This window comes from Podarcis bocagei, assembly GCF_964188305.1.
Source record: "Podarcis bocagei genome assembly, chromosome: 5".
NCBI lineage: Eukaryota > Metazoa > Chordata > Lepidosauria > Squamata > Lacertidae > Podarcis > Podarcis bocagei.
In genome coordinates this window covers 31,867,191-31,894,035 of record NC_138129.1, presented here as the reverse complement: position 1 = coordinate 31,894,035, position 26,845 = coordinate 31,867,191, and the positions used below count along the sequence as shown (strand labels likewise).

At 41.9% G+C, this 26,845-nt stretch overlaps 1 long non-coding RNA gene across 1 annotated transcript; it reads left to right on the top strand.

Moving 5' to 3' along the window:
* Positions 1 to 230: 230 nt before the first annotated feature.
* On the top strand, positions 231 to 26,845 carry LOC308587353. Its single transcript, XR_014008328.1, has 3 exons — positions 231 to 325; positions 24,938 to 24,995; positions 26,578 to 26,845. It is a non-coding gene; the product is annotated as an uncharacterized lncRNA (long non-coding RNA).

The window sequence follows — 26,845 nt, the reverse complement described above, 5'->3', positions numbered from 1 at the left end:
TAAATGGAGTCTATATTGTGGCTTAATAGCACACTATTAATAGCACACTCCTTTGTGTCCCACCTTTTCTGTGGACACTGTATTCTCCAGGCAACGATTTGGGGATACAGTGGAATTGTGGTCTAGCTGTCATACAAATGGAACTTCTTACAGTCACGTGATCTGGTTCTGTCATGAAGTTGGAGCTACCTAGCAATAAAGGCTTCCATAGTAACCGAACACACAATCAGACATGCTTGAGGCATTACATACAACCTCCCCCAACCCTGCAAAGAGATACAACATTAAAGCATGGTTTGTCTTCCTTTGTCTTGCGACTGAAACTGTGAGTGAATGTGTTTATTACATATTGATCAATATTTTGTAAAGTGATTGGAAATCTATTGTTGGTTGCGGGGGAAGACTCAATCTGTGGAATGTTAACTTACCAACCCAGCTAAGATTATAAATGTGGACGTACCTCTTTACTAGGTTAACCTGACGGGGCTTAAGCTTTGATTTATTTTAACTGAGGTATAGTCAAAAGCAAGAAAATCCTGTGTTATCTAGCTTCCAAGTTCCAGTTTCATACTTCTGAGAGTGCCAAATCTAATGGGTTAAACTTCATGTATGGCATCCGTGCCAAGCTGCAGAAATTCAGAAAAAAAACCAGCCTGTGAAATTTGTGCTCTGTACTATGTAGAAAAAGAAAAAGAAAGAAAACCCATGAAATATATTTCATCTCTCATTTCGAAATTGCATTTGACATCTAAGTTAAATAAAATGTTCCTGAGGTCATTAAAACTCAGAAATAGTACAAGACTTAGGTTTACCATACTTTCAGAATGAATCAAGTTTCTGAACTTGTTTTAATCTCCATATAATTGCTTTTCTGTATATGCTAACCTTTAGAAAATGAGTTTAATAATTAGTCATCTCAGGCTAGTTAAAAGCAACATCCTGCCCTTAGTACAGTTTTATTTTCAACAAGAAATTGATGCCAAAGTAAATCCTTCACCGTGGATGGAAACTTAGCTGCAGGCCACACATACATTATGGATACTTCGATACCTCACAAAATCAGCTCCACAGAAATACTTTTCTCCTGCCCAATTTGTGACCTGGGGAAGCTGCTAATTGTGGAGCAATTGCCAGTCATATGTGTGGATGATTTTTTCTAAAAAAATTAAGTATATAAATAAGATGCTCTAAGATAACCCATTGTGATTGCCCACTTATTACTAATCATACAGTTCCTGATACCTTTATTGTGGGGCAACTGTGTCTTGGTGGCCTAGGATACTGCATATCAGATGGCTTTGGGCCTGAATTGGGCAGTGGGAATCCTGGCTGTGGTTTCCATTGCCTGCCTATAGCAGGGGTAGGGAACTTCAGACTCAAAGGCCTCGCTTGCCCTGCTCTTCCTCCACATTTATCTCCCCCACCTACATCCTCAGTCCTATTAAGATTCCACTGGAGGGCATGGTGGCAATACCAGCTACAGGAAGTGGTGTTACAGCTTGGGAAGAAGAGTAAGGTCCAGTGGCAGCTTCTGGGTGCTGCTGTGCCTGAAACAAATGGATTTGGCCACTTACCTGCTTTTCCTTTCTGAAGGAAATGAATGAACAATTGCACAATGCATAGATCAGAAAATCAATTGCGTACGTATTTGAAGGAGGAAAATGCCCTGCATAGTGGCTCGTTTATGCTTTCTGCTCAACAGCCACATGGTTTCAAGATACACCCAAAGACATCATGGGGGAAGATTGTTGCTTCTGCAAAAACAAACAAACCGTTGTTCTAGAAACTGCTACTCTCCTTTTCCCCTTCTTTAACAAACAGTGAATTCCCTGATAGAATTGTCTTCTCCTGTGTGACTAGTAATGCTTCCAGGTGGGTGTTTATTATGGGGAAAGTGCTTTGGAGCCATGCAGGTTTTTTGTGGCATCCATACGACAACCTTGGCATCAAAATGCCAGCCTCAATCCTCCCCATTTAATCTGGATTTACCCTTCCCACGGAAAACCTGACATTAAAAAAATTGTTGCCAATGACCTGTTTGCAATATTAAGCTCTTGTCTGGAAGAACCCTCGGTGATCTTCTCTGATCAGGATGCAGGCTCCCCAGGTCTGTCTTTGTCAAGCCTATCTATATTAAAATCTCATCTCATTTATATCTGCCGGTTGCCATTTCACTATCTGTTTGTCCCTTCTTGTTGTTTTTATTAGCTCTCCTAGTTCATTATGTTTGGAATTCACTCTGAGCAGGGCTCGTATTGCTGTCTGTTCTCAGCAGCGGTGGGGAAAAACAACGCAGAAAACAGATGTTAGGTGCACATTGGATTGGGATGAATCTGAAACTGAAGTGAGTGCCTGGGAGAGATTCCGAGCATAGAAAGCAGACCCTCTATGAGGCGGCATGAGTTAAAGCAGGGCCACCTGAAGTATCTGATTGATAGATAGATTTAATTTCTGCCCCACCTTTTCATCCAAGGAGCTCAAGGTTACACACATGGTTCTCCTCCATCTCATTTAATCTCCACAACAGCCCTGTGAGGTAGGTTTGGCTAATAGGCAGTGACTGACCCAAAGCGTGCTTCTTCACATGGTAATGGGTACAGTTCATTTACTTCACTTACTTCAAAATGTAGTAAGCCAACTTTGCTGTAGGATCCCTAGAACTCCCTTTCTACTGGCAACCTAAATGTGAGGCACCATAACTGAGAATGCCTTCTTGCCATTCACCACCTGTAATGGCATAAAGTCGATCACACCTGCACCCAGATCATTTAAGGGCGTATATTCTGGATGGAATTGAGCATCTGTTTCTTGTCCTGGAATAGATGGCTGAACAGTCTGTACGTTTGAGGAAACAGAAGAACACTGCTAGTTGTTGTTCATTCTTTTTTGTATTTGCCAGATTGTTTAAATAAAAAATAAATATTTGTTATTGGAGAGAGTTGTAGGCGGTCCAGTTTAGTATAAAACACAGCTGCTAGGTTACAAATGGAAATTTCTGAGAAATATTCAAAAGCAACCCCGTGTGCAACACGTTGCAATAGTCCAAGCTAGAGGTCACCAGGGCATGAATAACGTGGCTAAATTTTCTCCGCTCAGGACTGGCTGCAACTGGTGCACCAGCCTCAAGTGTTTGTTGGAAGGTGCTGCATTCTTTGTTAGGTTACTAACAGGGGCTCCTGTGACTGTGCTGCATCTGTCAACACCTGAAGACTTTCAGCCTGATCCTTCAGAGGGAACGTATGCAACCCCATCCATAACAGGTTGAACACCCACCCACAGTCAGATGAACCACCTACCAACACTATCTCCATCTTACTTGGATTGAGCATCAGTTTACGTTGTTCATAATATGATGATTTCTTTGAAAGCAGTTTAGAAAAGCTCAACCTACTTCTAAGAATGGCCTCAGAATTTAATCTCCACTGAAGGTGAAGAAAGAAACAGCTTGATGGTTTCCAGATTTGCTCAGGTGTGTTGGTGCAGCTTCACAACACTCCTGAAAGGTAGTTTAAGCTGAACGATTTTGTCTGTGGTCACACAGTGACTCTCTGTGGCTGACATTTGAACTTGAATCTCTCATGCCCAAGTCCAAGCTTTTTGACACCACATGGCTAGTATTTAGCTTTCCAGAAGCCTTTCGCATCACCTGAAACCTGATCCTTTTAACTGATTGAACCTACATACCAACTATGTCCTCTAACACTGGTACACTATTTCCCAAGCTTGCCTCTTCTTCCTCCAAATAGTCATTGTAGATTAGGGATGGGAACCTGTGGTCCCACCCAGATGGTGTGGATCATAGCTCCCAGCACCCCTAACCATTGGCCATGCTGACTGGAGCTGATGGGAAGTGGAGCCTGATAGCATCAGGAGGGCCACAGCTTCCTTGACATACCGAGAACTCTTACAGGCTGTCACCAGTCAGGCCTTTTTGCAAATGGAATATTGAGGTTATATACCTCTGTCTCTGAGCTCCCTGCCCCCCCCTCCATAGACTTTATGATCAACTACAGTTTTCTCTTCAGTTCTCTGGCTTCTTTACCTCTGCTTAGAGTAGTCAGAAATAGGAGAAATCATCCCATGCCCCTCTCTTGTAAGATAAGATGTGAGTGTCATGCAGCGAGGGTGGTAGTAGGTTCAGGGCAGAGAAAGATAAAACCTATTTGCACAACGCAGAATAAATTCCTGTAATTCACAACTACAAGATGTGGCAGGAGTCGTTTGCTTAGGGATTAGTCAAGGTAATAGAGGGCCTTTCAATGGCTGTTAGCCATTCCAATTAAAGGGAGCCCCCATATTCAGGGGTGAAACACCAGTTCCTGGCAGGGCGGGGAAGTCAAAAGGGCCTAATGCCTTCAAGCCCTGTTTGCAGGTTTCCTAGCTGACTTGTGGCTAGGACCATGGGAAACGGAGTTTCTGTGCGCTCTGGTACTCGTTACAGTGTCCCATTGTGCCAGAAGCAGTTTAGTCATGCTGGCCACATGACCTGGAAAGCTGTCTGTGGAGAAATGCTGGCTCCCTCGGCCTGAAGCGAGATGAGTGCTGCACCCCAAAGTCGCCTTTGACTGGATTTAACCATCCAAGTGTCCTTTACCTTTACCTTTTACCTCACACACTGTGGGAAAAGGATGCTGGTCTAGATGAACATTTGCTCTGATCTGGCAGTGCTCCCAACAGTCCAGCAGTATATTTATGGCTTATTGCTGTTGGGTTTGTTAAGTATAATTGTTTAATTGACACTGAAATGGGAATGCCTGTGTATTGCTGAAAAGATCTAACATGGAAGATTCCATTGAAGTATACTAAACTAAATTAAGAGCAAAAAGGGCTCTCTGAGCTGCCTTGAATGGGTTGATAATTAACTGTTATTGCTCTCAGGTAGCTCTGATGTGGTGTTTTAACCTTAGATCATATGAGAGGTATTGAATTTGCCATCTTGGAAGGGTGGTGGCTGGAGTTCTGTGTTCTCAGACTCTGTGAGCATAAAGATGCAAATGACTCTTCAGCAGGATGCAGGTTTTAGGGAGAGACAGACCTCTGCTTCTAGGTCTGTTGGAATTATTTCATATTTTGTAGGATGCCGATGCTCTACCTTGGACTGGCATATGTCTTATGGAGCTATTTGGATGTATCATTTGATGTTTCTGTTCTGCTTTGAAGAAAGTTCTGCAAGTAAAGTTTTGAGCAATCTAATGGGTCTGGACAATGCTTCATTTCTAAAGGAGTTGGTTTTATGCATCCAGTTGCTTCAAACTGCATAATATCTGCAATAGGGTATGCACAGACTTAACAAGTGTTAGATTTAGGAATGTAGGAAGCTACTTTACACCAGCTGGAGATGGCAAGGATTGAACCTTGGATCTTCTGCATGCAACACAGGTGTTCTGCCATTAAGCTACAGTCCACCCGTTTAGTGTATTACTGTGCTTTTTTAGGTTACTGATCAAATATCCTAGTGTTGGACTACATAGTTTGTGTTCCAAGTCCACTTTCGTGGTCTGCCCCTGGGATCTTATATCTTCCATCTGCATGAGCAACTAGGGTGAGGACAGACACTGGTGGAGGAAGAGGAGTGCGGGGGGAGCATACCGCCCCGGCAGCGTGATCCCAGCAGGGTACCATTGTGGCTCCCCCCTCCCCCGCACTGGGCACCCCGCCCCCACAGGTAGTGCACCCGACCCCCAGGACGCACACCCCACCACTGTGGGCAGTGCAACCTGCCCACGGGACATGCGCCAGCCCCGACCCGCCTGCTCTCTGCCCCCCGGTGCATGAAGCTCCGCCACTGAGGACAGAAGCCATTTAAATCCACATGCCACCCATCCCTGTGCTTCTCTATTCAGAAGTTAGTCTCACTGTGTTCAGTGGTGCTTACTCCCAAGTAGGGATGGGAAAGAAATGGGATTCAATTCACGTGCAAGGTTGAATCTACCTAGTTCGCACTCCCCCAAAACAACACACAAACCAAAACACCACCATCCTTCAAAATTCATACTTCTCCAACCAAGTAATGTGCACAAGAATTACTTTACTAGGGTCAAGCATGCATGTAAACACATATAGTGGTGAAAACAACTCAGAAAAAAATTACATTAATTTAGGGGAAAATGCTTTGCAAAAATGTGCATATTGGACAAAAATCTTCATGTTTTAATGATGACTTACATGATTATTTTTATGAGGACTTAAAAAAATATCTAAAGCTGATGTAGAAATGTGGAGAACCAAGTTAAAACCAGAAAAATAAGAAATGGAAAGAAGCAGAAATGGTGGGCAGATTTTCTGATCCTTAATGCCAACTAAGTGTGCATACTATTGTAGGCCTGGTATAGGTAATTTAACTTCTTTTTTAAGATGGTAAACCCAAGCTATTAAACTGAACCAATATATATATACTACAATACAATGTTCCAGTTAACATTTCTGTGGCATGCTGTGTTTTCCCATCTATCTCTCCTCCCTCCCACCACCCCCATCAATTTGACCAATACTGAATTGTGTTATCTATTTGTTCCTGGCTCATAGAAAGTGGATTGGTGTGGGGTGGAAGCCCAAATACATGCAAATACACTTCAATAATGTATGACCTCTTTCAGTATAAGTACTGCAGAATCTTTTGCTTGTTTCTCACAGATCTTGAGTTGCAAAGAAAAGGTAAAAAACCAACAACACAAAAAACAAAGTAACTGGGGTAAGTTCATAAATAAGACATTTTCAAAAATAAGTGTGATGCTCTATAGAGCATACATGGTTTTTTTAAAAAACAAAACAACACAACACTATGTGAAGCTACAAAATGAAAAATATAAAAGTTACTCCGGAAAAGTCTTCTGTTACTTCAACTTGCAAAATAGGGATTCACTTCTAAATTAATTAAGAGTCTGAAAGCCTGAGCAAATTTATTTTAGGATAATCCAGTCCAGATCCTGAGATAACTCCAGTGCTTTTTCAGGCTGTGTATAGATAACCAAATATGCAGATGATTCTTCAGCTGGTGATTTGCAACCCAAAATCTGAAAGAGGTCACACCGCCAGGATCACAATCCTTGCTGGGTTTTTTCAATTTGCATTCCCCCCCCCAGAGGAGAAATGATGGCAGCATGTAGCTCCAGAGATACATCTGCATACCTCCTGCAGTGCGTTAGAGTGTGCTGAGGTGCATCACTCAAATTGCACATTGTATGCAGCAGCTGATGATGGAAGCAATCCCAGAGTTGTGTTCTACGTAATGTCACACAGAGCCCCTGCTTCAATCTGCACACTGCTGCCAGGACAGACTACAGCAAACTGTCCCAGAAGGGTGCCTCAGGATCCCCTGTATTGTCACACAGGATGCTGAAGGAGACCTGTCACATTCTGTGTAACTTCCGCGTTGGCTAGAGGGCAAGAGAAGGAAAGCAGTTAAATATATCTTCAAAGCCCTACACTGTTTTGCCTCCCTTATCTGGATACACTTATATCAAGATACGTCCATGCCCGTGACCCTTACTTCTCTCACTTATATCAAGATACGTCCATGCCCGTGACCCTTACTTCTCTCACTCCACTATCTTCAGCCATCATAAGGCCTGTTGCTCCCTCAAAATATTCCACCCTTTCTGCCTCACTATTCCATGCACATGGAATTGCCTCCCAGAAGACCTGCATGGTGCCACCTATCACACCTCCTTCATCAGTAGTGGAATCTGGCAACATGAAGAGAGTTCAACTGCCTAAAACATAATGGCTTTGGGGCAAGATGTTGATTCCTCCACTCACAAGTCACTTAACCCAGCCAGAGTTCCCAGGTGCTGACAGCTTCTCGGTCCCTTGAAAGCGGCTTTTTCAGAGCATCATAGTTGAATCCCCTGTTCACTCTTTTCCCCAGAATGAATTTGATAGCCAAGATTTATGGCTGGCTATCATAAATCAACACATAATTATCTCCATCAGCAGCCTGCTGGCAAAAGATGTTCAGTCCACCATGTTCCTCCTCCAGAAGTTCACAAACATTGCCATTCTCAGTGGTGGCATTGACTAAAGAGAAACAAATTTTTTGTGGCCTAGTCAATTGCACTTCTAAGATAAACTATTTAAAAAAAAATTCTGGAGAGGCAGAACACACCTTATTCATGGTGTGTGAGGAGGGCACTGGGTTGGGGAAGGTTGTTCTAGAGCAGTGATGGCCAAACTTGGCCCTCCAGCTATTTTGGGACTACAACTTCCATCATCCCTAGCTAGCAGGACCAGTGGTCAGGAATGATGGGAACTGTAGTCCAAAAATAGCTGGAAACCCAAGTTTGGAAATCTACATGGTTCAACATGTGAACACGGGATTAGTTGGAAATGTACTACATATCCATTCCTATAGTAACACCACAATTTTCAAAGAAAAGCATTAAAAATTACTCTGGGCATGAGCCTAGGAATGCAGGAAGCTGTCTTAGCTCAGTATTGTCTACATTGACTAGAAGAGGCTCTCCTATGTTTCAGGCAGGGAACTCTCTCAGCCTTTCCTGGAGAGGCCAGGGATTAAACCTGGCAAATTCTGCACGCAAAGCCCGATGCTCAACCCCTGAGTTATAGCCCTTCCCCATGAAATAATTTTGTTGTGTGTGTGTTTGCTTATCCCAGGTGCAAAACACTGAGAAAAATAGAAGAATACATAGAAGGAAAATTCCAGCAAGTGTAGTTTCTTCTGTTGCTAAATGCCACGATAGGAAAACTACACAACTGCTAGGGTTGCCATATTCTGAAGAGCAAAAAAGAGGACACATTTGCCAACTTCTACTTTTAACTACGGATCGCTATGACGACTTTCATTTTACATACCCATGAAAAAGAGGACATATGGCAACCTTCCAACTGCCAGAATATTCTTCTCTACCTAATATGTGTGTTTACTTGTAAGTAAGTTTCACCAAACTGTCTTAAAAGGGAGTTATCCTCCCACAAGCAAATGTGCCCATAGGATTGCAGCCTTAAAAGGTAAATGGGTTACCTCAGGGTTTGAATCTTGAAACTCTAACTTATTTGGAAGCTGTGTTCCATCAGAACCGGTGAGATTTCAACATAAATATATTCAGGACTGGAATAAAAGGCTTCTTAAACAGTGAGCAAAAACATGCAAACAAAATCTACTATCTACTGGGATAGATTTAAAATGCATTAACTGTGGCACAGTTAACTCAAATATCTTTTTTAAGAAGAGGAGGGAATGCAATAAGGATTCTTAATATTTTTGGAAACAATAAGATACCGCATGATAGGCAAGCTAAACTTCCCTCCCCCCCTAACAACCAGCCATGGTTCCAGTGAACAAAAAAATCAAGTTAGAAAATGTATTTACTAAAAATATATATATCTATTTTCCTGCAAAATAATGTAAGAATAATGAGTGCATATTCCCTTTTGATGTGTATGGCACATGCTCCTTTAAGGAGAAATTCTGTATTTCAGAGATAGTGTGCATATCGTGAAATGAAATGGTTGTTATGGCAACAACTCTCAAAAGCAACTACTTAAATGAGAAATATGTTCTATACAGCCATAGAAAAATGAAAACATGAAAACAGAGACAGGGAGAATGGCCAAACAGAAGCAGTATGAGATGGTGAGAGCATTGCTGATTTACAGGCACATAGAAATGCAGAAGAAAGCTATTTATTTTCCTTCTTTTTGAAGCCAAAGTTTAAAGCTGCATCTTTTTTGGGGTACTTTAATAAGTTTTTTTTTTAATTAATGTTTTCCCTTCGGTAATTAAAAATACCCCCTAAACCCCATATCATATTAAACTAACTTTATTGCTACAACGACTCAACATTAAAGATAAATAAATGACCCTGTGATAACAACTTCGAGCCGTTTGGACACTGCACCATATTCATGGAGCAATGGCAATGGATGTAGCCAGAGTCTCTGCATTCCAAAAACCTCAGCCTTGTGGGACAAAAACCTCAGCCTTGGCTGGTAGCAGTGGGGCTTTTGAAAGTGTCACAGCTATGGCTGCATCTACAGCCAGACAGGGCAGAAGGGGATGAGGGGCAAGGTGGGAAATGCCTTTCCTGTGCTAGCTCTCAATCACAGCTGGTGAGGGGAGACTTAACCCTTCCTTCCCCACCTATGGCATCTGCCCCAAATGCACTCCCCGTGTTGCAATTAGTCTTATTTCAAGGGTTAATTGCATTTGGGGAGGGCCAATTTTGAAGGGATCATGGGTAGGCATGAAAGAGGTAACTCTCCCCTCCCTAGCTGTGACCCTCAGTTGAACACCCCTGCCTCAATTTGCTCTTCCTTTGCTGCAAATAGACTTGCGGGGGGGGGGGCACGCTTTCTTTTGGCTCTGTTGATTCAATAGATCCTACTGCATACCTGCTTTAGGTTGAGCACATTCTTGTTTGGGAGTTTCAATCTTGGCTTAAGACCACGTTTAACCTGCCTGCTCTTTGTCTATAGGGCACAATGTCCAAACACCTTATTAAAATCCGGTAAGGGTTTGCAGGGTCTTTCTCCTCTCGTCTCCTACAGTGCATTTATTTCTGAAAGCAAGAACAAAACCTTTGGTGGAAACCTTATATATTTATTCTGCCTTGGTTACGTGAGTAAAAGCACAAACAGTTTTTAATTTTATAAGGACTACTATAAACTTAATGAATGTTAAAATGTCGTAGTTTCCAGAAACAAAGGGGTACAGGGACATAAGGTCAGAGTGTAAGAGAGGACTAAGAGGATAGAGATTGGAAAGTAATAACTGGGAGTTGCTAGTTGAACTATGGACATTGGGATGCAGAGAGGGGGGGTATGGGGAAGTCCTAGAAAGGAGGTTTATGAAAATATGTTTGAAACTATACGTGTATGTTTGTTATTCTTAATGTTTGTCTGTTTTTCTTAAAAATTTTGTAAAACCAATAAAAATTTTATAAAAAAAAAAAAAAAAAAACAGTTTTTAATTTTGACTTGTATAAGCCTGCAGTAAGAAAATTTGAGAAGCCCTGTTGTAAGGGGGACGGTTGGTGCAGTGATTATATTTTCCAGGTTAGTGGCTAGAGACTGATGCAATGAAAATGCACTCTACCAAATGCACTCTTCTTCACATTTCCTCATCGCTGCCCTAGTTTTATTCGGAAGCCTAAAAGCAGACACGTTATTCTGAAACTCTCATTTAAATCTCTCCTTAAAATCTGCTAATACTATGCCCTCTCTTGGGCCATCAGGCCGTCAACTTTTCCATCTTGCTAGCTGCTGAATAACCTGTTTTGCTACTCTTTTTCAAAAACTCCCCACCCCTCTTTTCACTCTTGATATGTTTGTTCTAAATCATAAACACACTTAACTGGTAGACACAGGGACAGCTGCTGCTGCGGCACTCAAGTCCTGCTTTAGGGCTTCCTGTGAGCATTTAGTTAGCCAACATGAGGGAAAAATGCTGGACTTGATGGGGCGCTGGCCTGATCTAGCAGAGCTTTTCTGATGCTCTAATGATAAGTGAATATGCCATTCAGTTTCTCATTTTTCCAATATTCAGTTCACCATATTTCTTCTTCAGTCTGCGATTTTTTTAAAAGCCCCAATAAAAACCTGTCATTGTTTTAGTGTACATTTCCCTGAATATACCCATTTTTGCATGCAATTTCATTTAACACACATTTTTGCAAGCACTTTCCCCAAATAGAATGCATTTTCACCAACATATTAATTTTCATAACAACCCCCTACAATATACACATTTTTGTACACAATCTAGGCTTGCCATATTTCAGAAAGTAAAAACCAGGACACCCCAAAAGTTGTTGAACTTTTTGACTTATCTAAAATCTAGGACAAAGTGCTACGTTTCAGAAATTCCCCCTGGACATCAATTCTGCCTTTGAAACCCCAATATTGTCTGGGAAAATCCAGACATATGGCAGCCCTATATTTACTGGAGAATTGCATTTCAAAATTCAGAGAATGGTGAACTTTAAAGATAACTGATTTGGTTTGTATATCATCTCAGACAAGTGCAAATTGGGCAGGTTTGCATTAAAATGTAAACCAAACTGAATGGCTACCCCATCCCCAACTAGGGATTGTTTTGTATAACTGCATAACTGTATGATCTGCATTTATCTCCGATTCCTGCTCCCCCTTCACATTTAAGCACACACACAACTACATATTTTTAAAACACATTTTCTTTCAAAATGCACATTTTAAATTCTTGATATATTTTTAAAGCTCAGAACTATGCCCCAAATCCAGGAAATTCAAAACCTGGTGACTAACTTAAGTTCCATTCTTCACATTAGTCTAGGAGGTGCAGATTGAGTCAACATGCCCTAGTTTTCCATGACTGTTCCAGTGGAACATTGGGCAATGTTGGGCAGTTGATCAAGTCCCAATGGGTGTTTGAAGCCAGCACAATCTCCAACCCAGGAAATGTGGATTAAGGTATGCTTGCAGGGCCTCTCTATTGGTTCTGCTAAATGACCACCTGTACAGGCTCCTTCCTCAAGAGACATCTATAGCAGTCATTCTACCAGGCTATAGGAGAGAGAGAGGAGGTTGCGGGGCATCTCCATCAGCTTTGCTGAAATAATAATAATAATAATAATAATAATAATAATAATAATAATAATAATTTATTATTTGTACCCGGCCCATCTGGCTGGGTTTCCCCAGCCGTGCTGGGTGGCTTCCAACAAAGACAAAAAATACACTAAAACAAAAAATACACTAAAGACTAGCTACATGAGGCTTCCCCCTCAGGGGGAAAAGAAAAAGACAAAATGAGAATATATAATAAAAGAAAAACAAATCAATAACTTAGGGAATTTAGGGAAGTTTTTAATGTCTGATGCTGTATTGTTTTTAATATTCAGTTGGAAGCCACCCAGAGTGGCTGGGGAAACCCAGACAGATGGGCGGGGTATAAATAATAAATTATGATGATGATGATTAACTCCTTACTCCCACATTTAAAAAGCCATAGAATGTTAATCACCTGGTTTAAGTGAAATGTTTTTGCCTGGCGTCTGAAGATATGTAATGGAGGCACCAGGCGAGCCTCACTAGGGAGAGCATTCCACAAACAGGGAGCCACCGCAGAAAAGGCCCCTTCTCGTGTTGCCACCCTCTGGAACTCTTGTGGAGGAGGCATGCAAAGAAGGGCATCAGATGATGATTGCAGGGTCCAGGTTGGTCCATATGGGGAGAGGTGGGAGAGAGATTCAACTGCACGGTCTCTCTATTACCTATGCTGAAACACCAGGAACTTTAGCCTGCTTTCCAAATTGTTCCATTCTTAGTGTTCACTACAAGATCTCTGTAACTAAGCAATACAGCCAGAGCTTGCTTCTTCCCTACTCCCTACCAGTTCCTTTTGTTTCATTGTGACTTTTCTATTGAGAACCTGAGCACAGGGAATGCCTTACTGATATCTGTAAGCTGGTTGGGAAGCCTTTTCAGCTAAAGTGTGGGGTTCATCATCATCACCACTGATTGCAGAAGTGAGCAAACAGCGGATACTTTTTGGAGAAGGGCAGTTCTCATAGCTGGGCAAGGGGAAAGGGAAAGCACAATGCAGGCTTTTTGTCTGGTTGGGGCCAGTCCTACCATTCCACCACGGTGCCTAAATATGTAGCTGTGCAGCAGCTGTAGATACACGACATCATCTCTGAGAGGCAGAAAAAGCCCTTGCAGAATATTCCTAAGCCTTTCACTGGCAGAGATGAGTGGGATGGGAATAAACTGCACTCCCAGCCAGAATGCTGCTGCAGATGTGAACATTCTCCTTCCTCTTTGTGTACAGCACCTTCCTAGCTTTGAGTTTCTTAGCAGACACAGACAACCGATAACTAGATCAGGATTTTGACTTGTGGGTGTGACAGGTAAAGAGAAGGATTTATCAATCTAACCCAAATAGGAGACAGCACTCTGGAATCCTCCTAAGTCAATGTATATGTCCAACAAGGCAAAGAACAGAGTTGTTAAATGAAAACTTGCCCCGATAAATCTTTTGTGGGGCTTTACAAACCTTCTGATCGGATTTGTAACTCTAGACGAAGATCTGTATATTTGCTGCAAGATTTGGAGGATTTAAAAATCCATCTCTTGACTTGTGAAACAATTCAGTGTTTTAGAAACCAGGTAGCTAAACCCAACTAAGACTAAAAGCACACAACACTTGGCTCTTGAAGGTTTACTGACAGCGTCTTATACGCTGGAATGAAGAGATAATGTATGTAACTCAGGTGTATTAAATCCTGATTTTTATTAATAAACTCAGGAGTAATAGCTTTAAAAATAACCCCAAAGACATTGAAGAGAGCTTAACCCTTACATGTCAACTGTTTCTTAAACTTTCTCTAAATTGTAAAACTAAGAAGGGTGAGCCGAGCAGCTATTTCAGATTTTAGCTGGGGAAAGGCTAATATCTCAGAGATGAGTAGGATTCTGTTACAATGTTCTAAAAGACCTAGTCTTTCAACATTCAACATAAAATAGCCACCAAGAAATTAGAACATTTTAAGAGCAGACTTAGCGAATGCTTGAAGGGAAAATTATGTATATTTCCTTTGTAAACAACTTTCTGAAAAAGCTCTGCATGGGACATTTTTTCTGAGAAGGTGCATCACCAAACCCTTTGACCACCAAGTGATGGAGTTAGATTAATTCTTTTTGAATTAATGTTCTGTTTTTACTTCCTGAGCAGCTATTTTGCTATGTGCTCTCTGTTTGTGTACTTCTTAAAGGATTCTATTAGATTCACTTAGTGGGAAGCATAGCCAATGATCAGGGATGATGGAGGTTGTGGTTCAGCAATGTTCGGAGGGCCAAAGGTTCCCTACACTTCATTTAAATCCTCCCTTTCTACATGGCACAGTCCTAATCTGGATCAGTTTTATGAATATGAACCAAGTGTAGAGGAAAACAATGTTCAATTACCGTATTTTTCCGTGTATAAGACTAGGCCCCCCCCCAAAAAATAATATCAAAAATTAGGGGACGTCTTGTACATGGATATCCGAGGCTGGACTGGCGATTGGTTGTTGCCACAAAAATAGGGGGTGTCTTATACCTGGGGGTGTCTTATAGATGGAAAAATACGGTACATGGTATCTACAAGTGGGACCAGGAACTAAATACTGTATTGCATCGTGGAGAACTCCTGATCAGGGTTCCAGCCAACTTGCCATGCCTTCTGCCAGGATACTTCATTCCCCACCCTTATTTTATTGCTAAGGTTTTTTTCTCTACTACTACAAACATCCTTCTTGTTCCTCAGTAGCTCTGTTTTGGTTACATGGTCATTGTAACTCAGCACTTGAGTTTGTTATTAGTATAGCTGATGATTCCGCTCATAGTTCAAGAGCAGCTGCTTTCTGTGAAGCCTAAATATATGGCCCGTCTTTCTGGGTTTTCTGACATGGCTTCCACAATCTTTAATGGCGCAGGGCAATGTTTAGTAACAGAGTAATGTATAACACAAGAAGCCCGTGTAACATTAAATTTTATATGAGCTTTAATTAGACAACATTTATATAAAAGCCTTTCCTGTGTCAATTAGCTGATTGACTGTCATCTGCTTTCTGGGTTAGTGAAACTTGATCTTCTGTGAATGAATTTGTTTATTGGGGGAAAAGGTACCAGGGAATGGAAAAGAAAGATTGAATTAAATGTTGTATGCTGAGTGACAAGCTACATTTGATAGGGCTTTTAGTTTAATTACTTGTGTTTAATTAAGATATTTATTCATCGAGAAAGTTCTTCATATTAGTAAGATATTGGAGAGAACCTTGTTTGCTTATGATTTTTAGATACATTTATGATATTCAAAAAACTGTCAGGCACTCTCTTTAATTTAAAATGGATAATTTATTTGCTGGTGTCCAGAAATCATTACACAATGAACCATAACCCATGACTTTCCCCCACTATGACAGCCTAATACTTAGGGCTATATAGCTGGCCCATTTTCTATGCTCTGTTAAGCACTGGAAAAGCTCTTTTAAAAAGTCTTATCAAAGATCTGCTCGCCTGTATTGTTTAGTATTCTGTAGCCATTTTCAAAACAGCTTGATGAGTGTATAACTTGATTGAGATAACATGCATCCAGTTCAATGTTCTGGGAACAGTTCAGAAGAACTAGTCTTGTGTGTTATTTCAGAAGTTAAAACACTGTGTTTTTTAAAGCATGGAACAAGTTAGGAAATTAAATGAGATTTTTCTCTCCACAAAAAGCATCCACGTTTAGATACAGGATTTATCAGTCTGAAATTACAAACCAAAGCTTCTCCTGTCAGTGGCAATGTTTACAACATTAACAAAACTACTGAAAATGTGACGCTAGTAACGACCCATTCTTGGAAATCTACTTTATGGAGTATTCATAGATGGAGTGTTTTAGTAGGTGATGGTATGAACTCCCTTGGCAGGCCAGACCTGGACCTGGAAAACTGAATTCTATTTCCTTCAACATTCAGAAAATAGCTTGGTTTACTTCCAAGTCCAATTTGAAGCTCAGTCAGATACCCACAGATCTCTGACAACAATGCCACCAGGAACAAGATGGGACCTGATTCTCTTCCAAACTCTGAGCCACCAACCCTCCTTCTCTCTTGCCCATTTACCTCTCTGTGCCTGCCTGCCTCCAAACCTGTTCTCTAACTCCAAACTACTTACGTAGATGGCTCCTAGGAGAAAGGAAGGGGGCTACTCTGAGACCCCCGTGGCATTGTAGCACCCTGCTTGTGGTTAACGCTTAGCTGGAATGAAATATTCAACGCAGCAATAGAGAAATTAAAATAATAATTTATTTGTCAGACAAATAAATGAGAGGCACAGTGGTATATGGTTACCAAGCTCTGGCCTGGCCTCCTGCCATTATGGCCAGCACTTATATTCCCTTAATCCAGCCCCCTTTGCTCCTCCTGTGGCTGCCTCTGTCCAATCAGCCTGGTTGGATTTCCTATTGGCTGATTGCTATAACCAATCCTAAAAGATACACCCATATCCTCCTGTCCTTATATGGAACACAAAGAGCTATATATTGTTACATCTATAAATGACAAATAAGTAGTAATATATCTTACATGTGTCTCAACAAGGAATCTTAATTACCAGCTCACCTCTTGCCCTCCTTGCCCTATTGCCTTCTAAAACAAATGGTTAATCTTAAATTTTTATTTTAAACATATGTCAAGGATCTTGAGTTTCACATCAACATTGAAAGATCTCCTTCATTTGAAGGTTTCTAAACAAATGCCTGACAGCTATATATCAGGACTGCTTGGATGGCGTCTCCTTGTCTGGCAGGGGGGCTAGGCTGGTGGCTGACTTAATTTCAGGATAAATACAACTCTTACAACTATATGAAATAAGAATCTAGCATTTCTTAAATCCTTTGCATAGTTACATTTAAGCAAATATATTTAATACATAACATAGGTAGCCTTTTAAAAGGAATAAGGCCTTTGTAAAGTAAAAAAAGGAACTTAGTAGAAAACAGCTTTCAAAAGAAGCCTCTTCAGTTTACACACCCCCCCTTCAGCCAGCTGCTTTTCCCAACATTTATTGCCCTCTAACTCTCTCAGTTTAAGAAAGAAACAGCTTTAAAAAGACTTCCCAAAAATGCTCTCCCAAAAATGCTCTCTTTCTGCCAGCTAGATGCTTCTCCATTTGGTCTTGGCCTTTTAACCTTAGAAAGAAGATCTGGCTCATTTTACTGGGAGGCACATTGGTATTATTTTACTATTTACTCATTCCTAATTATGTTTATCTCTGCCTTTTTTATCTTCTGTAACATGTAGGGTCAGTGTCCTCACTCTTAGTCTGTAATTCCAGCTTTTACGACTTTGAGAATTGTTTTCTGCTATAAATCAAGGGGCCCCTTGTCTAGGAGGAAAACATTGCCAGTGTTCTCTAAACAGCTGTCTTCTTGCCTGGCATGAAACATTTGAAAATCTAAGCCCATTTAATTTAGGAACCTGATCAAACATTAATAAAATGCAGGCTTATGATTAGATGCCTCAGCATCTCTCATGCTGCTGGTGGGGCAGAGTCACAGCCATAGCCCCCTAGCGGGAGCATCATTACTATTTTCTGGGCCAGTGAAGGGAACAGCATTGAGGTTGGGACAACACTGGTGCTCTAGGAGTGTTGGATTGGCTCCACTGGTACACTGTGCAACCCTGACTGCACTACTGCTTTTCCCCTCCCCCTCCCTCTCCTGGTAAGTGATAGCAAGGCCACTGCTGGGAAGCTATTACCATGGCTCCACCCCACCAGGCAAGCTGCTCCTGCTGCTATGGCTGCAAGCCAGCTGTTAGGAGCACTGGGAAACACAATTTCCCCATTGCAACCGGCAGAGGTCAATTGTGCTGGGGAAATTTCATTTCCCAGTGCTTGTGATGCTTGGTTCATAACAGTAGCTGGGAGCCAAGTTAAAGGGAGGAATGGGAGAGCTCCCTCTCTTCCTTTAGTCCAAAATTGCTACTGCTGGGAGTGAGAAGTTTTGGAGACAGCCTGCGTCTTAGAGGGAAGCATAGAGGGAGGACTTGATTTCTTCTTTGCCTCACTTTAAATGTCATGCTCATCTCATGCTTGAAGTGAGCTTTACAAGTCACCGAGATACATATATTCCAGCCAGTAAGTAGACATTGCTAGTTTCATACGTAAGGTTTACATCACTGTCTTGCACTGCTCTCTCGCACTGTTTCTTAATTTTAAATCTGATCATTGACAAAACATAAGAGAAATAAGAGGAGCTGCATTTGCAATGTGAATGAGCAACCTGGTTGATGCATGTTCCATATTTCCATTTAAAATCTGATAGAAATATATCTCCCTGCCATAAAAAAGAGGGGCAAAGACCCCTTTCCCTCTGAGCCAATACTGGACCTAAGAATACCCCAGACTTGTTCATGCAAGGGGATGTATCCAGGAGTAACCGCAAACAGGGTGCTATTTATCCTTGGGCAAGCGCTGCTCTAATGTCAGTTTTCTTGCAGATTTATTGCTAACACTTTATTCAGTGTCCCCCCTCAAACCAATTTGAATGCTCTCGCAGAAATGAAGCATACAATACATACATATTCCTTACAACACACCATCTGAATGCCAAGTACAACCCTACAAACAACCTTATCTTTTTGCCTCCAAAACAACTCATCAGTGTGTACGTGTGCAGAAATTGCATTGACAAATGTAATGTTATGAGTTCTGTGGGTGCTAGACATTTCTAAATTCCTGGAACCAGTAACTGTTAGAATTTAATCAAGGCTCAGAATGTTAAACCTGGGAGGAGACCCATGTGGAATCAGCAAGTGTCAAAAGCTTGTTAAGCTAGTCTAAGCTTTCTGTGTGAGGTGATAATATGGGGGATGAACCATTAACAAAACAATGGATCAAAGAAACAGAGATGGGACTTCTCCCTCAACAGATAAAGCCAGGGTTTACAGTAGAGAATTGGGAGCAATGTGAGTTAGAAACTTAGGTTAGGAAGAAGCTATGTGACAGAGACTCAAAGCAGCAGGCAGAACGTGGAGTTTGATGTCTGTTTAGATCCAGGGCTATGCCTATGGGAGAAACAAAGCCATCTTGGGGTGCTAATGTTCTGAACCCCTCCATCATAGTCACTGGTGGAGGAACGGGGGGCGAAGGGAGTGCACTACCCCCTGCACCATTGGGGAGGGGGTACCAGCGTGGCCGCCCCCAAGACACGCGATGTGCCACATCCCCAGGACGCATGCCAGCCATGCCCCCACCAGCTCTCCGCCCCCGGTGCCAGAGCATGCAGCTTCGCCACTGGTCATAGGCTCAGGCTGTATATATGTGTAAATAAATAATATATCATAAAGCAGACCAACATCCCAGTGAGGCAAATCGGGACACAACCTCAACAGAGGCCCCACCCCAGTTCCCTCAGGCCCCACCCTCGACTCTCAGCTCCCTCCCTCCCTTGTGGCTCACCCCTCCCCCTGCACCACACCACTGACCAGGCCCTTGCACACTTTTGCCCACTGCTGCTGCCTTCACCTCTGCAGCGATGGCCATGGCCGTTGCTGCTTCAAGGGCTGCAGAGACTCAGCTCTTCAGCTGACATACTTCCGGAAGCCAGTACCACTTCTGGAAGGAGAAGGGGGAGTGGGTGGCACATGGGCACAAGGTGAGAGGACACTTTTGGTCCTGTCTTTTGGTCCAACTATCTGGTGGGAGGCAACTATCTTGCACCAGAGTGTGGGACCAAAAAAGTGTGCCTTTTACTCTGGAACAGCCAGAGTTCAGGAGCCAAAACAAGATGTTTGGGAATGGAATCAGAAGCCAGGGTGGCTTCTGTAAATCCAGGATGTTCCACTTAAAATGGGACAGCTGCGCAGTGTGCATAAAGACACCACAGTCTCCACTGTGCCTCATTCCCCAAAGGAAACATGAACCTTGGGTGAGCACCTAGAACCCCTGGAATCGGGGTGGCGTGCAACCATAATGTGCTCTGAAATTAATATTATGATTCAGTGACCAAAACCCATTTTCTAAGAATTCAGAGAAGGCAGTGGGAAGCAGCTTACAAAGCAGTTAGAAACTATATATTCTTTTCTGTGAACGTTTTGTCTGCAATGCATTGCAAGCAGTATGAGTAAGATGTTCCCCTGTGTAGGTTGAGCTTTCACAAAGTGCAGTGCATTTTATCTGAGAGGGGGTGGGTCTATGGTGATGGCCTGGAGAATTCCACCCCAATTCCAGGGTTGAGTGGGTGATCCCTTCTTCTTCCTGGTGACAGAGACTACCCTGATGCTAAATGAGGGGACCTGAACTGACCTCAATGTGGCTGCCATTTTGAGTGAAATAGCCTAGAGTTCCTTTGACTTTTTGAACCTAGGCTAGCTTCTAAACTTTACCTCTGAACTCTCAACCTACCAGCAGTCATTTCTTGAATGCCCAGTGTTTTAGCATGCAGCTGCATGTATGTAACTCGTTGCTATGTCCACTAGAAGAGGGCTAGAACTGGGCATATCAGATTTCCTTTAAAACATGCTGATAAGAGAAGGAGGCTGCCTAGCTACAGTCCAGAAGCTCTGTTTTTGCTCTCTGCAGTTTCCACAGTTAAAGCAGTTTGGGTGGCTCAAATGGTAGCCCTCTGCTTCTGGGAGGAAAGCATGTCAACCCTGCCAAAGCAACATCTTTCTGCCATCATCTTGGAGCAGAGTTAAAATGGTTCTTAATACAGTACAGTGCTCTGTTATCTGCACTGAACAGGAAACGAATGCTAGAGCCATAAGACTGAACCTCTTGTGTATGTGGGTAACCGGTACCTATTAATAGTCATTAGAGCCAGCATATGAGTATAACATGATGGGTCCTTTTATCTATATCCAGTAATTCAAAGGAGTCTCACGGAAGAAGAGCCATCCATCAATTTCATTTTAACAATCGACATGGTGCACTGTTTATGTATTTGTCCCTTACCATCCTATTTATCTTCCAGGAGATGTGCTGATCAAGGAACTATTAGCTAGGAATGGTCTAATGAAAGAACATTAGAACTTTATCATCTGGCATTAGCATTTAATCCTATATTTACACATCCTTGCTCTAAATACACTCTCTGCACTTACACTTTGCTGCTTCAGAGGCCTTCTTTCTCTCATGCTATGCCAGCTCCACTCTGGGTTTTGTCTATACAAAACTGAACTTGTTCTGCTGACAGGTGCAGCTTCTGCTAAGTCTTTTGATCATTGCACAAAACACTCATCCTGATGTCTTTTGATCTAAGCAGTGCACAGAAAATCTAAGGCTGTAGATTCATACTTCCCTATCCCCCTCCCCCTCACTTCCGGGGTTTAAATTGGAGGCTTTGTGGCTATAGATAAATGGCTCTAAATTGTTTGTCTTTAACTAATGCAAGTTTAATAGAAGCCGCTCAACTCAGCCAGCCTTTTGGAAAGCTTGTCTGAAAGCTTAAAAACTAGGAAGGTTTTCCTGCTAACTAATGGAGGGGAATGTCAGTTATGTAGGTGTGATATTACTTGTAGATTAAAGCTCTTCTTCCATCCCTCCCATAACAACTCATGTTTCTATGGAGAGAGTTAGCCTCTACATTGTATTTTGACTTTCTGCTATGCAGATCTCATGAAGCAACAGCATCCTTCCCCTGCTGGTTTGCAAACACATCTGCATTCCCTCTCTGATACCTTCCCCTGCTGGTTTGCAAACACATCTGCATTCCCTCTCTGATACCAAACCCCAAAAGGAATTTATATTGTGAATTTGTAAGGAGTAGGCTATACAGTGGTGCCCCGCAAGACGAATGCCTCACAAGACAAAAAACTCGCTAGATGAAAGGGTTTTGCGTTTCTTGAGCTGCTTCGCAAGACGAATTTCCCTATGGGCATGCATCGCAAGACGAAAACGTCTTGCAAGTTTGTTTCCTTTTTCTTAACACCGTTAATACAGTTGCGACTTGACTTCGAGGAGCAACTCATAGAACGCGGTGTGGTAGCCTTTTTTGAGGTTTTTGAAGACTTTGGTGATTTTTGAAGCTTTTCCAAAACTTTCCCGACGAAAAATTCGCTAGACGAAAAAACCCGAGGAACGAATTAATTTTGTCTTGCGAGGCACCACTGTATGCCTGTGTCCTTTCTAATTCCTGCATCCAACAAGGATCCAACTGCTGGAGTAGCCAGACAAGTTTCTTGGTAATGGCACTGTAAGTATGGGTTGTTAAGGTAACAAAGGAAGTGGCTGTCTGGTAGAAGACAAATGGTGGTGTCCCCTCCCTCAACTGTCTGGTAGTTAAAAGAACAAAAAGCATAAGTGGAGATGTGTCAATTAGAAGCTAGAAGCAATGAAGCAGGCTGGACAGCTGAGACACAAAGCCATGCCTGATTTCTGCTGGGATCCCAAACCGTGGCTATGGGAGAAGCAAGACCTTCTTGGGGTGCTAATGCTCAGAAGCCCTCCATGGCAATGAAAACAACTTTCTATTGGTACTTTGTGGAGGATCCAAAGTGTGTCTTGGGGAATTGAAAAAAAAAAGACCAATGATACGGGGCCAACATGAAGAAAATGAAAGGAGGTTGGATAAAATGGGGGAACAAAAAGGAATTTTGTGAAAGTGAGGGAATGAAAGAGGACTGCAAATTCTAATACGTTATATATTTGAGCAGGTAGTCAATAAATAATGACTCATCTGGAATGCTGGCTGCGGTGTGTGTGTGTGTGATCTTCCTGAATGGATTTCCCTTTTGAGAACAATGTTTACGGCTTGAGATTGTCTGACTCATCCTGGAAGTGCCATTGTTCTGTCTAGTTTGTATTTGCAATTCTATGGGATTCCCACTTGGTCGAAGAAGCCTGCATCCTGAGTCTAAAGCAGAGGTTTCAGGATGTCAAAACCCACAACTGGTGCTTTTTATTCAGTACTCAATTATGCTACCATTATTGCAACCTCATTTCCCGAGGAGAAATGAACTTTCTGGATCCTCATGATGAGCTCACTGACAAGATGGTCAAGCATACAGAAAGCAACCACAGGACTGTATATAAGGTCAAAGAAGGAAGGTCATCCTTTTATATGGTCATCCACCACAGCCAATCCTGCCTTCAGCCAAATCTATCCTGAACACAAAATGGAAGCAAGCAGTGAAAGCTACATAACGCCACCCAGCCAGTACTGGCATACATCCCCCAAAAGATTGACCACAAGACAACGCATCCCTCTGGCAGAAAGAGGTTTCCTACCCCTGAAGGCCCCTGTGCAGAAAGAACATTGAACTGAATGAATGGAGATTGGGGGCAAGGCTAGCAGCCCACTTCCAATCCTCTCCCCCATTCAGTTGTGTGCAGAGCACACGTCTGCACAATGCTATATAAGCCTTTCTTCACTTATACTGGTCCCAAGCCATTTTGTTCCTCCTTGGGAATAGGGGACCATTAGACTACAATCTTTGCAGCTTGCATATCATAATGAAAATCTTATTTCTTCCTGGACTGGTACATCAATAGGCATTTTAGTAACTGAGGAAGTACGGCTGCATGCAAAGCATGGAATGGGCCCTTCACTCTCAATTTTTCTCCTGCAAGATAAGTGATACCTTCTTAATGTATGTTTTCAGTCTGGTAAATAAGAAGTGGCTACAATATACTCCGGTTCTCTAAATAGAATTTTATCCCCCAAACCCATTAAGTATATGTGAATGGGAATGGAGTCAGATGTGCTGGTTTGTATAAGTGGTACACTCTCTCCTTGCTAAATCCATTCAGAAAAGTATCGAAGTCCATTTAGGGTCTTGAATACACTGCAGAAAGGTTTGGGCTCTTAAAATCAAACTTGGATTAAGCCACAGTGGTATAACTAGTTTCGCCTTTTTTATAACATGGTTGAACAGATCTGTAGGATGTGGGAGCAACTAAGGTTTGAAAGGTTTATTAAACTCTGCTGGAAGCCCTTAATTCATTCACATATTCTTATTTCAGGCCGCAGTCCTATACATACATCCCAGCAGATGTTGCTGGACTCTAACTCCCATCAGCTCCAGCCAGGTCAGGGATGATGGCAGTTGGAGTCCAACATCATCTGAAGGGCACCAGGTTCCCCATCCCTGCTATACATGCTTAGAAGAGGGAAGGGCTGCCCAAAACATTTTGACACATGAGGTGGACCCCATCCCCACCAGGGAAGAAGGGGTAAAGGAATGTCTACATCAGGAACAAGGTGGGTGGGAAAGAAAGATTGACATTGGGTTCTGCTGCCCCAGTGGATACTGCCACCTGAGGTGGTCGCCTCGTCTTGCTTCATGGGGCTTAACTCATCAGGACTTCCTTCTGAGTAGGATTACACAGGATTGCACCATCAGTCTTTTGTAGGACACGAAAGACCTGGAAAATAATAATAATGTTACACCCTTTGTCTTGATTGTCTGGTTTTTACAAGTCTGCTCTTGCCTTTATTATATCATTTGATGCCTTCTCTCTTTTTTAGCATTTGGCTTCAATGTTTTCTTTCTTGTCATTTGGAGTCCCATTAAGACAGCTACCAGGTGAGCCTCTTCAGTAGCCAGTTTACTGCAATATGGTTTTCTCTGTCTCATGTGAACCTTGCAAAATCCTTCATGAATTTTTTGTTCTAGTTAGCAAGCATCATCCGGTTATGCATCTATATAGATTAAATAGTAACTGGACTGAAAGCACAGCTCAGGGAACAAAAGTGCTCCATATGGGAACAATCTGTAGTCTAAAACATATTATTTCAGTTCTCAGTTTAATTAAAGTTTATTTTAAGCTAGTCCTCATCAACTAATGAAACAACTGTCAGTGAAGAATTACAGCTAGGCAGCCTTTAGCAGAGTTTAATCTCCAGCAGACACAAAGCTTGGAATGCAAGAGGAACCTGCCTAAAGTCTATTGAAGATAGACAGCAATTTAACATAATTCAGCTTATGAATATCGATGCAGCAGTGATACAATGGCAGAATACAAACTTTATCATTAAGTAGGGATGTCGAAGAATTTCGACAAAAACAGAGATGGGAGTAGAAATTGCTGGTGTTCATTTATTTGTCCCACGTCCAGAATGGAAATCAATCCAGCGTATATGATCAGTATTCACTGTTGTTGTTGCTGCTTTCAGTCCACGAGCAATACGTAAAATTTCCCCCCATTTGCATTGCATTTCCTTCGCATTGAAATGAATGGGGTGGAAGAACATAAAGGCAATGTAATTTACAAGTTGTATAACTATGCAAGTTGTATAATTTGCTGCAACAGACAGTGGGATGAATAATATTGGCAGATGAACTGCAGCGGAACAGAAACAGAACGTCATGCAATGAAAATGATACCTTCTTATATACTTATCATTAAGTGACTGATCCATGTTGGTCCCACCTTCTAAAATATGGGTCTGGCTACTCCAGTTTTTTTGCTGTAATAGTTTTATGTCAGGGTTGGGAATCTTTTTCAGCTCAAGGCCCTCAACCTTTAAGTGTGTTTTAATACTGGCACTTTGAGGTCAAGATATCATTTTAGCTTCTTCTGCTCTTTTCCATGCAAAAGACATTCCTTAACTCTTATAGGTCTAATTGGGCAGATGGTGTTATCTGCTTGTGGCTCTTGGAACTCTCAGTGGTGGTGCTGTTGGAGGTGCAAATGGGAACAGTAATGCAAAAGTTCTCTTCTTGCTGCTGCCACCACCTCATTATACTCACAGTAACCATAGGATATGTGTGACTAAGCACCAAGCCCAGGTAACTAGAAATGAGCAAATATGTGCATTTCAGTTTCTCTCATTTTCTCATGTTTCCAACTTTTGGTTCAGTTCTCTACATTAGTTTGCAATTATTACCATATTTAAAATAAGCTTTCATGAAAATTCAACAGTTTAGTGCGAATTTCTCCTAAAATGCACATTTATATGCAATTTTGCCTAATATACATGTTTTTGCAAAGCAGCTCACTCTAATATAACATTGTTGTATGTTATTTTCATGAATATATGCATTTTATGCATACACATTTTTGCACATATTACTTGGCTTGAGAAGATATTGTTTCATAGACTGTGAATTAGCTAGGTTCACTTTTAAATGTGAACTGAATCAAATTCTTCATCCATCCATGCAGATAACACAAGATTTTGATGTACAAAGGGAGCAGGCACATCTCCTCACCCGAGAAGATGACATCAATGGCTCCTAGCAACTTAGTGCTTCAGCTGATTAGTAGCCAATAAATGGACTGTATAAGGAAATATTCTTGTTTTAGCAGTGAAGGAGGTCAGGACAACTCCTAGTACCATAGCAAAAGGGAAAAGTACCGCCTTCTCCCACTACCAGAAGCCTGGTTTCCAGTCTTATGTATTGTAGCTGTTGCCTTTCTAAAATATATTTTG